The following is a 15,529-nucleotide window of genomic DNA, read 5'->3' on the forward strand; positions in this document are numbered from 1 at the left end:
ACTATGATAAATTTAGTGATCTAAGTAACTCAAAAGAGAATGAAAAGATGCAGAATTAGAAGATTATCGTGGAGAAGATTCGATAATGAGGCAAAGGTGAGTGCATTTAATTTGTGTTTATTTTATAGAACAAATATTGGCTTGCTATGAGCCAATGTCGGAGTTTCGTTAAGAAGTGACTCCTAATGCATGAGCAGTGTGATTTAAGCTTATATGTTCATTTGGTAAGCTAATAGAATTAGTGAATAAGTTAATGATGCAAGTTGGCGAAATCTGTCTAGAAATTATGTTATAAACAGTAAGTTTAGAAAATTATCAAAAATTCTTCAAACATAATTGAATGATGAATCTTATACTATTGGATTTGTATATTAGTCTAGTTTCGTTTAGAACAAACGACAACTGCTTTTGAGGTGTATACAAAAATATATGAATTTTTAATCAAGGATAAGTAAGAAAACAGGGCAATAGATTATGTTCAAAACAACTTCTGTCAGTCAAATTTGAAAATTCACTATAAATTATACAAGTGGAACTAGATGGAACGCCTTATATGATTAGATTCGTGTTCGAGTCTAATTTTCAGTGGTACAAACGAAATAATATTTCAATAAATAGATTAATACATAACAATATTTGTTTGAAGGTAGTGTAAACTATCAGAATATGGAATTTTGAAAAATTGTGTATTGAAAGTAGTGGAAGGAAAAAGATTTAAATCTAAAGCTTAGTGAGACTTATATTTTGATTAAAAAAATAAAGTGTTAAAGTGAGTGCAATATATTTATTTGATTAATATAATCGATGACGACTTGAGATTTATATATTCATTTTTTAAAAATGACTTATATTTGTAACTAGGATTATTTTCTTTAATTTTGACTAACTTTTTAGTATTATTTGTATTTATGAATGAATAGTATAAATATTATATTTTAAATGTTTTAAAAATTAAGTAATATTAGATAGTGATATATATATGATCAGCTCTGAAACTTACTAACTAAAATTGGTTTTGTTTTTCAATGATTAAATATTATTTTATGATTTTATATGAACAAGATAAAAGTTTAAAGTTGAAACAATGAAAATTTAAAAAGAAACAAGATTTTAAATCTTTATGCATAATAAATGTTTATCAAATTGATGTGATATATGTAACTCGTATTACGAGACATATATGGAGTATTACGATATATATATAGGCTGTTACAAATTCAATGTAATCAAAAGTGAATGTGAGGATTTCATAAGCAATTTGATTCTCCAAGATGGCTGAGGTTGACAAAGAACCCACATTCATAGTTGAACTGCAATTATCCAATTAGGATTCAATATAGCAGCAGGCAGCATTTACCAAAACCAATGATGTTCTCAGTATTGTAAGCCAAACGCATGGAGTGAATTCAATGTGTTCCCAAAACCACAGTAAATTCCAGAGATGATCTTGTACGGAACCTTGTTGTTGTATAGTTTCCAGTACTTACCATATCTGGAAAAAAAGCTTCGATTAGTAAGAGTTAATAGTCTCATTAGAACAGTTCACGCTCGATAGTAAGCACCCCTTTACAGATCAAAACACACTTAACATAGAACAGAGTTAAGTTATAGGGAAAATGTAATAAAACCACTGAACACACCGGCACCGGTCATCGTCCCTTTTGGCTCAGTCAAATAAGAGGATGGTAAGATACACGATATAGAAGTAGGGTAGAAACTCGTGAAGTAACCAAAAGCAATAAAGGTTTCAGATATGGTTATGAGTACGACCAAGTAGTATAATCGTAACAATTAAGAACAAGCTTACATGGTGAACAGAGCTGGAATAGTCCAAAAAAATGAAGCTAAAATTTCCGGTACGTAATGGAAATGCCGAGCCAAATCCCACCTGCATGAGCCATTTAATGTTAGTTACGAGGTCCAAGCCACAGCTGAAAATGTATTCTTCGGTAATGAAAACTATGGGAACATCATTTCCCATTGAAGGCCACTCAAATTCCTGTTAACTTTATACATGCTGAATTAGCTGCTAAATATCTTCACAACAGAAAGAAAACCGAAAATTCTGTCTTTCTAGATATTAAACGTCATGTTAATAAGTTAGGGTTTACGGGGAATGATATCAATATTCTGAGATGAACCAATGCAACTGTCATTTGCACCATAAAAACCAAGTCCGAGCAGATACAACAAGTACTTGTACATGCCGGTTTGCACAACAAATTTCACATTCACACTAAAACTCACCATCCTGATGTTAAAAGAAGGCTGGTTTTGGTTCCCTGGATATTGTCGTGTAGGTGGCCTCAATCTGTCGAAAAGACCAGAAGTTCGGGCAGTGATTTCAAACGCTGACGTCCGGATTTACAATCAAGAAAACAGAGATGAAAAATGGCATTAGACAAGCACTTTTGATGGAGCTTTCCCCCAAATTTTGCATTTTCCCTTTGTTCTGCGAACTTCTTGTCTTTGCCTATCACAATCATAGTTGATGTATATGCAAAGAATGCCAGCGACAAGAATATAAAGTGAAAGCTGCAAAATAGAAATTGTGATAGGACACGGATAGATTTGTTACTCTGACTGACTATTTCTTTTTCTATCCGTGTCCAAATAACACAGCAAAAAACGTTCTTAGTTACTTCAAACAATTGCAATCCAATATCATAGGGATCATCGATTTTCAAACCAAGTAAATAACACTGTTGACATATACCTGTAATTTTTTCAATGGAAAAAAGACGGCTAACAATATTTTTTCCGTAATTTTTGGAATATACCTGCAATCCGAGGTTCACCGGATGGTTGACAAGGTACATCCCTGGTGACGTATATATGGATGGAATCCTAACCAAGCATCCCCAACAGATATAGAATCCAGCTGCCAAAACCCGGACAAGAATTAGACGTTGTATATATTGGAACAATATTTCAGTTATCAAAACACTAAACCTTCGTGGAACACTTGAAACTCCGATGACTGAGAATAGTTCAATTCGGGGTTTGGCGTAAACCAACTAAATTAAAACCAGGCAATCCTATTACTGCCTAGAGATGATGCTTAATTGGGTGGAACATGATTACATGAATACCATAGCCTACAATCGAATATCGTGGCACATTTTTAAATAATTCATATGCATATACATAGGTAGCTTTGTATACATGCTTTTATATTCTATATTGCTTGGACTCCGACTGGATATAGATTTGTTTCCAAAGAGAGTGTTCGATTTTGTATTCTGTATAGAAGGCATAGCTGATGTGATCCCAATCAGTTCTAAATTTCATCTTGATCTGATTAAATCATTGAAGTTCACCAAGGCTGATTCAAAGGGAGTTCTACCTTACTTCATCCTATACCTGCTCATTTATGCACTATATTTTATCATATGTTTGTATTTACCTCTTAGGATATGTTTATCATATGATATCGTTCATTGCATGAATTTGCATGACATTCATTGCATTTAATAAGTGTGCTTTCATTAAAGCATGCATTGCATTTAAGCTGGTATTTCATTTAGGGAAGTAGTTCATTTATGCATCTAGTTATTTAATAAACTACTTTCATTCATGCATTTAGTTCATTGAATAAAGTTAGTTTATTGAATAATGTTATTTCATTAATCAAACTAACTCTTAATTATCCCATGCATATTTACATGTTATGATTGAATAAAGTTTATCTTTGTGTTTAGGTGCAAGAGGGAAGCTGAACAGTCTCAACAGATGTAAGAATATCAGTCAGAATGTCTTCTAATTCTGGAATCTATACAAACATTTTTGGGTCCATAAACCAATTGGACATTATTCTTCTATCTCTTAGCTTTCAACGCCTTTTGAATCACCTCAATCCGATATCGGGAGCTTGAGATATGATCGATTTATTGAAGACAGTGCAGGCTGGAATTTTGTTACGTGAATTTTATGCATGGATGATTTTGATGAGTTTGAGCCAAGGAAGAGTCCTTTCATCTTCTAACAAGAGACAAACAATTGATGGCCATCTTAATTCACCAATTCAAGGCATTCTAGGTTGATGTTATCACCTATTGAAGGCCATTTAAGTTCAAGCAAGGGGACATGCAAATAACCATCATTCAAAATTTAGTATTCAAGACCTTTATCATCTTTTGAAGGTTGATCATATTCTTTAAGGGAACAAGCAATGAAGGCTGATATTATTTCATTTAACCACCAAATTAAGTGATAAAACAAGCAAGGAATTTGAAGAGACAAGTTGATTTGGACATGTAGGATGTCCACATTCATCCTATGACTTCATTTAACCTCTTTCCTTCCATTTGCAAGCAAAGCAAGGCAGCCCAAGAGTCTTCCACCCCTGGGCGAAATTAAGGCCAAATTCAGCTTCAAATTATCTAGTTTCATCCCCAAAATGATCTAGAATATTAATCCAACTTTGAAGATAAGAAGACAAAGCATTGAAGTGCATTTTATTGCTAAATTGATGAGAATGTTTTCATCTTTTGAGTCTTTTCATATGCTGCTTAGAAACGCTATAAATAGGCACTTTGGGATCATTTGTACACACAATTTGATTTATGAAAATACTTTGAAAGATTGCTTTCATTTTAGTTCTTGGATTATAACTCTATCGGTTTCTTGTCAGTCTTGAAGCCTTCATCCATTTCATCTTGTTATAACGTTGGTTCCTAGCTCTACTATAGCTAGTGGGTCACGTTCCACCCTCTATCACTTTGATTCCATCTTTATTATATTGTTGGTTCCTAACTCATATATAGTTAGAGGGTCACAATCCATCCTTTGAATTACTATCATTCTCCACAACAACCACAAACATCCTTCACCATTTTCGTTACATCTATACAACCACTATCACCACCACACTTCTTTCATTTAAATCCATTTCAACTTCATTCTATCATTTTCATTACTTTCATACACATATTTATATATACATATTTCTCTTATTATAACGTTGTTTGTGCATTTTCAGTCTTCAATTAAAGCACTGCAAAGTTCTTACTAGAATCACGATCGGACAACATCGTATATGACTCGGAACACATAACCGGGATCATATCAATAGCTTTTCCCCCCTAGAAATTTAGAATAGTTTTCTTATTTAATCTTTAGTCAACAAACGAACAATAAACGAGACTCCTAGAAAGAATAGTAGAAGAAGTGTAAACCTCGATCGTGTGCAATAGAAGTGTAAACCTCGATCGTGTGCAATGTCCATCGTGTTCCAGTATCCAGCTTCCCACCAAAAGTACTTCGTAACATACACAAACATCATGTTGTATTCACAAGTATCAAATCCGAAACTTGACCATTGGCTTCGTACTGATACGCCAAACAAAAAGAGAAAAAAAAAGACTGATATTAAAAATGGCATCAAAATGATTATTTAAACCTTACGAGGCCTAGCGATATGTGATCTTAGAGAGAATTTGTTAGCGCAACCTGCACTACAATAATGACCAGCAACACCTACCTGCTTTATGCAATAAGTGACTGCGAGAACAGCCCAAGACATCATCCCGAATCTGCAATTAGTAAAGACTTTGGTGTCAAAACTTTTTCCAATTCGCGGATACAGCTCCATGCCCTGCAATAAAAACATCGTAAAGGGATGACACCACGTTAACACTTTTATGCTCGCCACATGCATCAATGGAATGCATCCTTAAATTTATAATGCATAATTCTTCCTACGGTTTTGTCTTTCAAGAATATGCAGCTGTTCATATTTTACATCATCGGTCTCTTTCTTAATGTTAGGAAAAACTAATAGCTGATTCTACTTTTCGGGTTTGTATCTGAGAAGTTCTTTTTTCTTTTCACAATCTTACACTTTTCTAAACTATGTATATAGCATGTCCACCTCTGTGTGTCCATAGCGCAACCCATAAATTTCTAAAACAAATAAATCCAATGGTTTGAATTTCAGCTAGACGCCCTCTATCCACATCAATACTCACGTCCACAGTTTAATCAACTAAAAATATCAACGTGCAATGTTTCAATCATTCATATTCTACTTGAACCATATCTTTCACGCTCAGAAAGGAACTTCAAGATAACAGCTAATGTAAATATCAAAAGTTCACAGATTCTTACCCAGTAGAAGTCAATTATTAAGTTCCCAGATGACCCGGAATCAGTAGAAGAAGGAGCCACATGACCCTGAGAACATAAAGCATAGTTTCGGGAGATAAAACATTAACTGGAGAGAAAAAAATTAAATCAACTGAAACTTAATTTCCTTACTTGAATGTATAAGAAAACACAAAAAGATAAAGCTTCCAAAGACGAGTGTGGAATATATTTCTCCCAAATGATCATAAACAACAGTGGGATTGAAAATCTCGAACCTGGAAGCAAAAAATCGGTAGAGGGATTAATGTTGTTTGAAAGTTATGGGGAAAAGGATCAAAGGAATGAAGCTAATATTATCGATTATATTTCCGTGGTCCGACTAAGAACTTCAGACCAGAACACTTGCAAGTAAAACAGCAGTTCGGTACAATCACAGTCACCAGCATACTTAAAGAATTAGTAGAAGTCGGAGAATGGCCAACGTGTAGGTTCATGTATCCCGCTGCTAAAAGAGCTCAGTTCAAATCCACCCTTACCAAATCAAAAAAGTTGGAATATGGAATCAACAACCAGAAACATTATTTTCGAACTGATACAAGGCCCTTTTCACACTTCCAATGACCAGAATATAGAGAGATCATATAATTCTTCAAACAAAGGAAAGATAATTCTGCAATTGCATCTCATATGCTAAAATGTAAAAAGAGTAAAGTCCTTACCACCAAAGACTAATATAGGTAACGAATGTCACAAAATACACTGCCATACCATTCGCCTGCACAATTGTTAAAACAAAGCTGATAATTTATATGATAAAATAGTTATACATATTTAGATTTAGCATTCATAGCTCCATTTCAAAGACATATACATGGTTAAACAACATTAAAAAAGCAAACCTACACTACTAGTGTTCATATTGGAGAGGACTCATATTCATATTTCCATATAAGTGTCGGACACGAATACTTCTACAAAAACAAAAGAGTCGGATTAACATAGACCCAAACCTTGTAAACAGGTCGGTGCCCAGTGGGAGACTCGGGCCCTCAACCCTCTTTCCAGGGAGAATAAACTGCAGTGCAGCTTCAAATGCTCCGTAAACAAAAATGATTTTCCAAACAACGGTAGTGGGTCTTGGCCATATTTCTATAAAACCCTGCAACCCTTGCTGCTTGAGGAAATTCCAAGTTTGAACAACGGATCCATCAGCATGTACCATAGTATGCCATCTACATGTAGGAAAGAAGCAATTTTAATACAAGGGGATCAAATTACAGTCATTTTTTTCTGGGGGGGTGGGGGGGGGAGAAGGAAGAACTCGGTTAAGAAGCTACAGAAGGATTTTACACCATGTTATTCAGACTCAAGTATAAGTGTTAGGCACGGTTATCTACAACTTTATCCAAAATTTCCATGAATTGGAGAAACAAATCCTTGTATATGCATCAGACATAAATCTTCAAGAGAAATGGAGAGTCAGAATAACATAAATTTTACATGCCTACAACTATGCTCAAATAATCAAAGCCAAATGTTCCATTGTACTTGCATAAATCAGAGCATTCTTTTTCTAATTGCATTAATATGCAATCAGGAAACAGATCACAGTAAATTTTGCAACAAAATAAAAGAACAAGGAAGAGTGCAATTAAGCATCTATAGAAGGATTTTACACCATGTTATTCCGACTTGGGTATGGTTGTCAGATGCATGTATGTATCCAATACGGATATATTTTTTCCCAAGATTTCCAGTACTTATAGGATTATATTCCCATAATTATGTCCGAATGTGCACTGGATATAGCCATATAGGTATTTCAACAGAAAATGAAGAGTCAGAGTAACAAAGATTTTATATGCCTACGAAGTATACTGCTCTGACTTTTTTTTTTGAAGTACCGTCTCTAATGGGCGTGGGCATAGAGATATACTGCTCCGAATACATGAAAGAAGTTATAAAAAAAATTAAACACAATCGTATGGGACACATATCCATATCCAACACTCACTTAAGCTTGAACAACACAACCCACAAATAAGGTCAAAGACTCAAAGCTAAATGTTCAATTGTACTTACAGAAGACAGCATTTTTTTCTGATAATATTAAAATGGTCCACTGAATTTTCCTTAGATTTATCAAACAAAACACAAATATAATTAATAAATTCAGGTATTAACCTCAAAGCTACTGTTTCTTATGGTTTGCATATATTCAATGGCGGTGATCACCTCAGAGAGATATCTCAGTGTTCAGTCAGTAACTGTGAAGGTAAACATGATGCTCACCTACTAAATTACTCCAATTCAAGTGTGAATGTCGGATATTGATGTCTACCCAATATGAATGTATTTGATTTCCCCCCATAATTTTTCATATATTTAAAGGATTTTTGGTAGATCACATCTTCATAACCCTAACTGAATATGTATTTAACTATATTGCTCTGACTCTTCATTTTTCTAAGTGCTTGTGTCTAATACTCATGCCCGACATGAAGGTATGGGAAACAAGCTCTAAGTATTTAGAAAACTCTGACCATACTCATGTAACACACGTACTCGTATTCGAGACTCGAACTTGAACCTGAGTAGCATAATGCATTAGACAGAGAAGCCGGACTGGCTCACCCATGTGCACATGCAATGGTCCGCATTCAAATCTATAAAACGATATCCCTCTTTCGGAGTCCAAAAGAAGAAGAAAAAAAATACATATTTCCTCTCAAGTTATGTTTTACATCCCACTCCCACATACCTTCACGGGATTGTCTCAGGAAAGGCGGGTTAATATATGGCTAATATACGGCGTTACCGGATACATTAAAAGATATTTAACAAATTCGGTTTAGCGCTACCGGAAATGTTGACTAATAATAATGTAGTAGGTCTAAGTCATGAAGAAATATTAAAAAATTGTGCAACCGGCAAACTTAACTTGTCGGTTCGTGTCGATCCAAATTAAAAATGTGTCGATCCAAAACGATATAACAGGTAAAACTATGACAAAACGGTATTGAAATGATAAAACCGGTAAAGCGCTACCGGATACATTTAAAGTGTCGGTACTTTAATATAAGGATCTACACTTCGTGAATTTAAAAGAGAAGCAGTTTTAAATCCTTTAAGTGTCGATACTTTTAAAAAATGTATCGATCCAAAACGATATACCAGGTAAAAATATGATAAAACCGGTATCAAAATGATAAAACCGGTAAAACATTACCGGATATATTGAAAGTGTCGATACTTTATATAAGGATCGACACTTTGTGAATTTAAAAGAGAAGCAGTTTTAGCTCCTATAATGTGTCGATACTTTAAAAAATATATCGATCCACAACGATATAACAGGTAAAAATATGATAAAACCGGTATCAAAATGATAAAACCGGTAAAATGATACCGGATATATTGAAAGTGTTGATACTTTCGTAAGTACGTGTAATAAATTATCGACACTTTCAAAGAAATAGGTAATTATCCTTTCGAAAGTATCGACACCTGACATAAAAGTATCGACACTTTTGTATTTGTATCGATTAAATATAAATAACATATCCGATGAAAATATAAAGGTCATAGCTAAATATCCTCTGAAAATAGATAGAACGGACGAGTTTTTGAAATCGAAGCGTAATTGTTGCTGCATTTCAGAAGGCGTTTCTAAAGCGAAATTTGTTTGTTTGTTGCTGCAGTCGAATCAAAAAGTATGTTGTCGAAACCCTAATTTTTTATTATTACAGTAATCGCGATAGGGTTTTTATGTGTTGTTTGGGGTTTTGGAGTAAAGATTCATTTGGGACCGATTGCAGGTAGAAAGTGATATTCAAGGAAAAATATAAATGTCGATACTTTTATTAAATATTATAGGTAGAAAATGATATTATAGGTTGTATAAATGTGCCGATACATTTTGGTGTGGCCATTCAAATTCTTTTGAAGAAAACCGTTTTACCACAAGAGTAGTTATCTATATTTGTATATTGAATAAAGTGTATGTAACAAAATAATTTGATTTGCGTAAATTGATATATGAAGGAAAAATGGAGTCAATGGGTTGGAAAATTGTTGGTGGAGCAGATGACTTTGAAATTGAGGCCGAGACTCGAAAGCAACCAAAGGATGGATATATGTACTTCTAGTAAGTATCAATGTCTTTTTGTTATTATTGTTGAAATGGTAATTGGATTAAAGTATCGATAAACTTTAAATTGATTACAAATTTTAAATGTTGACAGTATGGCCGAATGCAAAAGGATGAAGGAAGATGGCACACAGAGTGGTTCGGTATGTAAAATGAAATTGACATTGAGTAGTATTTAGTGTTAATGTATTGATTAAGAAACGTTTATGTTTAATATTAGGTGACAAAAGATGTGAGGTCCAAATGGAATTCAATGAGTGATGCTGAAAAGGAACCTTACATCACACAGTCAAGGAATGATAGTACAGAATACAAAGAACGGAGGAAAGCACATGAAAATAAGGTATTCATTAAACTTGTAAATACATTGATACAAAATATATAAGAACTATAACATTATATATTGTTAAAAAATGTAGGAAGTGTCGACAAGATGCAGCATTAAAAGGGTGAATTCATTAATTAAACACCTTAAGGAGAAGGGTCAGTTGAATGTGCTGTGAGAAATAGGTTTTGGATCGTTGGTAGGAGTAAGGGATCGACCTATTCGGAGGGAATTGTGTCGATCCTTGATGGCGCAATTTGATGTCAGACAATGTATTGCTAAGTATGGTGATTTTTCATTTCCTCTCGGGATCCCATGTGCTGCAGCCGTATTGGGGGTAGAAAATGAAGGCAAAAGTGTTGTAGAAGTCTGTAAGAGTAAGGACTGGAAAGCACTTGCCTCCAAATATGGTTTGAAGCAGAAGGTGACATATGCTGAAATTGAAGAGGAAATAAAAAGTGGATCTTATGTTGGGGATGAGCTGAAGGCCAGAGTTCTATTATACCTTGTCGGTATCTTTCTTTGTCCAATGGGTAATACGTCAATGAACAAGGAACATATGAAGCTCATTTGCGATGAAGGCTTGAAGGGTGAATTCAATTGGGCTGAATATATCCATTCGAGATTGATTGAATCAAGAATCACCGTTAAAAAGGGCAGCCAGAGATACCTCAAAGGGTGCATAGCAATCTTAGAGGTAAATGAGTTGAAGAACTTTTTTGTGTTTTTATATAAAAATATAAATTTTATTATAAATGCAGGTTGCACTGTTCGATTTTTGGTCGGGCTGTGAGGCAGTGTCGGCTTATGAAAGAACCAGAGTGGCACGCATCCGTGCATGGGGGAAGGAAGAGGTGGTTAGAGTGATGGTGAAGTTGAAGTTGGATAGAGCGAAGAAGCAAGAAAGGGTAATAAATATAATTAAATAATATTAAGAATATAATCAATGTCTTAATATTGTAATTTAATTTTGAAGGTTATTGGCAAGGATGTAGAGGAGGCAGTGGAGGCAGAGGAGAAGAAAGGAGAGATGGTTGTATTGGGGGATGACGGTGAGTGGGACGACGGTGAGGGAAAACATAGTAACTTCGACATTTTGATGTCTGAATTGGCTGATATCAAAAAAATCCAATTTGATATCATGCAAAGACAATCAAGAGTCGAAGAGAAACTTGATAGAGTCGAAGAGAAACTTGAGAGAGTCGAAGATACACTTGAGAGGCATAAGGGGGTAGTGGAAGGAAAAATAGATGGAGTGGTGAAAGAAGTAGAGGTGTTGAGGGGTGAAGTGGTGAAAGAAGTTGGGGTGTTAAGAGGTGATATTAAGATGGTGACGGGTGAAAAATTTGAGGGAGTGGTGAAGGAGGTTGTGGAATTGAGGAGTGAACTTACGGGGTGAAGGGGGTGGTTGATAAATACTTGGATGAAGAGATCAATTGAAGGGTGAAATAAAAGAGATGAAGAGCTATGTAGAAAAAAAATACGATGAACTGAAAAAATATGAAGAAGAAAAGAGGGAGGATGAAGAAGAAGAGATGGAAGAAATGAGGAGGAAGGAAGTCGATGTCATTTATACACCGGAGAGTGTTATAGCAGCAGATTTGGATTCGGAATGTCCTGCACCCCAGAAGAAGAAGCAGAAGGTAAGTTGAATAAAAGAAAACTTAATTTGATTTTTATTATGTTGTTGTGACAAAATTTGTATGCAAAATTGTAGGTTGAAAAAGTGGATATTCCAAGCGGAATTGATGACATCGAAGCTGCAATTTGTGATTATTTATGGAACAGTGAGTTAGAATCGGAGTAAGTGAAATATATTGCTTTGTGAGTTATATTTAAATATTTCATGACAACATATTAATCCTAATGATTCATACAGATATTCTGTAATCTCAATGGGAAATCAATTCGCTAGTGTATACGACGTTGCAACGTTGAAGCCTACGGAATGGGTTGGCGGTGTGGTAAGTAGAAAGTAGAAAATGTTAAAACTTATTGAATATGTTCTGATTGTGTAATTAATTTTGTTAGGTTATTGATTTGCTCGCCTGGACAGTATGCTACGATTCTCATAAGTCACTCCGGAGGATTGGCTACCTTCCATACCACTTAGCGGTGAGTTAAATTAATAAATGGAGATAAGTAGTGTTATAGACGGTAAATTAATAATGTTTGTTGCGTAATTGCAGCAGCAGGCGTTGGATGCCAACAGCAAAGAAAGTGTTGAGAGTATTGCTACCTTCTGGGGTCCCATACTGAATAACTATGTGAAATTCACCGACTGTGAGAAGGTAAGACACCATACCAATTGCAAATGATGTTTTCGGATATAGAATGTTGAATTTTGTCAAATTAGGTGTGAAATTTGTTGCAGATCATGATCACAATAAACTACCATAATTCACATTGGTATCTGTTGGTGTTGGATATGGTAGATCGTGTTGCAACAATATATGATAGTATGTTTACAACTGAAGCAGCTAAACAGAGAGTGAAGGATGCTAAGAGATTGGTATGTATGTATGTATGAAAGGACATTATGTAAATTATAATGCATAATTTTTTTGGATCATAACTTCTTCTATTTTAATGCAGATTAAAATATTAGATTCTTATAATAAGAAACACATTTGGGTTGAATCCTGTGGATCTCTAGGAAAATATCCCTTGAAAATTTCAAATTTGTGGAGCATAAGAAGAATAAGCAATTGAATGGGTATGAATGTTATCACAAATAGAAAGCTTAATTTATGCAGTATTCATCATAATTGACATGTGTGGTTTTCAAATTTTGTAACAGACATGATTGCGGCATGTATGTGATGATGTGGATGGAATCGATCGGTTCTACAGGGGCAACTGGTGATTTTGTAAGTGGAAAGAAAAATTCGTTTGTGGTAAAATTGTTAAAAGTTGTAGATTGAATGTTGTAGTTTACAATACTTAACGTTCTGACAATTTGAATATAGGTTGTTGGAGAGTGGGATCGATCGCGAATATTAAACGATCTCGTAAGCCACAATCAAAATGAACGAAGACAGGAGATAACAAAAGCTACCATGATACATAAGAATAACAAAAGGATGCAATGATGTAAATGTAGGGTTAATTTTGTATAATATTTATAATTTTGTATACGATTTATAATTTTGTATGTGAATATAATTATGAATGAGATGAGAAAAGTTAGTAGTATGTTGTTGTACATGTTTCTTATACACATTAAGGGTCATGTTGATACTTTAAAGTAAAAGGCAAATTTACAATATGGCAAATAGGGTGCAACCATAACGTGTCGATCCATATATAAAAAGTGTCGATCCCAAAAACATCGAAAACCAAAAGTATAATGTAATATGTAATTTTTCAATCTAACCGGTACAAGTATACCGGTTTTATGAGAGAATATGTCTAAATAATGTGTCGACACTTTTTTAGATTGTGTCGATATTTTTGGTCCAGAATGAATGGCAAACAGGGTGCAACCATAAAGTGTCGATCCATATATAAAAAGTGTCGTTCCCAAAAACATCGAAAACCAAAAGTATAATGTAATATGTAATTTTTCAATCTAACCGGTACAAGTATACCGGTTTTATGAGAGAATATGTCTAAATAATGTGTCGACACTTTTTTAGTTTGTGTCGATAGTTTTGGTCCAGAATGAATGGCAAACAGGGTGCAACCATAAAGTGTCGATCCATATATAAAAAGTGTCGATCCCAAAAACATCGAAAACCAAAAGTATAATGTAATATGTAATTTTTCAATCTAACCGGTACAAGTATACCGGTTTTATGAGAGAATATGTCGACACTTTTTTAGTTTGTGTCGATATTTTTGGTCCAGAATGAATGGCAAACAGGGTGCAACCGTAAAGTGTCGATCCATATATAAAAAGTGTCGATCCCATAAACATTGAAACCCAAAAGTCTAATGTAATATGTAATTTTTCAATCTAACCGGTACAAGTATACCGGTTTTTATGAGAGAATAGGTCTAAATAATGTGTCGACACTTTTTTAGTTTGTGTCGATACTAATTTAAATATCAAGTGTTTTTCCACCGTTCACTATATATAGTACTCTAAATCAAAAAACCCTAAACATAAAGGCAAGCAGGCAGAAGATAACTCTTCCTCTCCAAAGAATACTAGCGTTATCATAACAGTGACGATCAGATATTCAGGTAAATTTATCGATATTTTATGGGTTTGATTGATTTCTATATTGGAGTTTTTTCCTGAATGTGTTTGTGTTCCATTGTAATAGCATCCAACCAAAATGGCTCCAAAACGTCAGCGTCAGAAGCGCGGTCTTTCTCAAAGCTCTTCTCAACCAGTTCTTCTCAACCACAACCTCCTTCTGTAACAAACAATTCTTCTGAGGAAATCAGGTCCTTCGAAACTCTGAACTTTAGATCCGATATGGAGAAACAAAGATGGCAGACGAGTTTTAAAGTAAGGAAGATTCGTCCCGAACGTGTCATTGACCTGGGTTTCTTGTTTGATGATAAATATGCATTTAGTTTTAAATCCACATTTATATCTTGGGGTTGGCTTGAATTCCTTGGTGTAGAACCAAGATATTATCCCAACCTAGTTAGAGTCTTCTACAACAATGCTTCCTTACAGCACGAGCCTAATAAGACTAATATAATAGGAATTAATACACATGTCATGGGGAAGGATATATATATATCTCCGGAAACTATTGCGGAGGGTTTAGGTGTAGCGAATAAAGGGGATTCAGATGAAAATGGTGTAGATTGGTCTACAATTAAATGGGTTGCTATAAATAGCCCAATTCACCTCGATGTAGAGTCGAGAGTGTTTCACAATATGCTCACATGGTATATCCGGCCTAGTGGGGGAAAACATTCAACGCTTCGAGACAGCGATTATTGGTGGATAGCAAAGTATAAATCCAAATCCAAAACAGCTCCAAACATTGCAAAACTCATATTTA

At 34.6% G+C, this 15,529-nt stretch overlaps 1 pseudogene; it reads right to left on the reverse strand.

Annotated features, from left to right (window-relative positions):
- Positions 1-1,374: 1,374 nt before the first annotated feature.
- Positions 1,375-13,639, reverse strand: LOC120170676 (annotated as a pseudogene).
- Between the last annotated feature and the right edge of the window lie 1,890 nt (positions 13,640-15,529).

The sequence above is a fragment of the Hibiscus syriacus genome, unplaced genomic scaffold (genome assembly GCF_006381635.1).
Source record: "Hibiscus syriacus cultivar Baekdansim isolate YM2019G1 unplaced genomic scaffold, ASM638163v2 tig00111783_pilon, whole genome shotgun sequence".
Taxonomy (NCBI): domain Eukaryota; kingdom Viridiplantae; phylum Streptophyta; class Magnoliopsida; order Malvales; family Malvaceae; genus Hibiscus; species Hibiscus syriacus.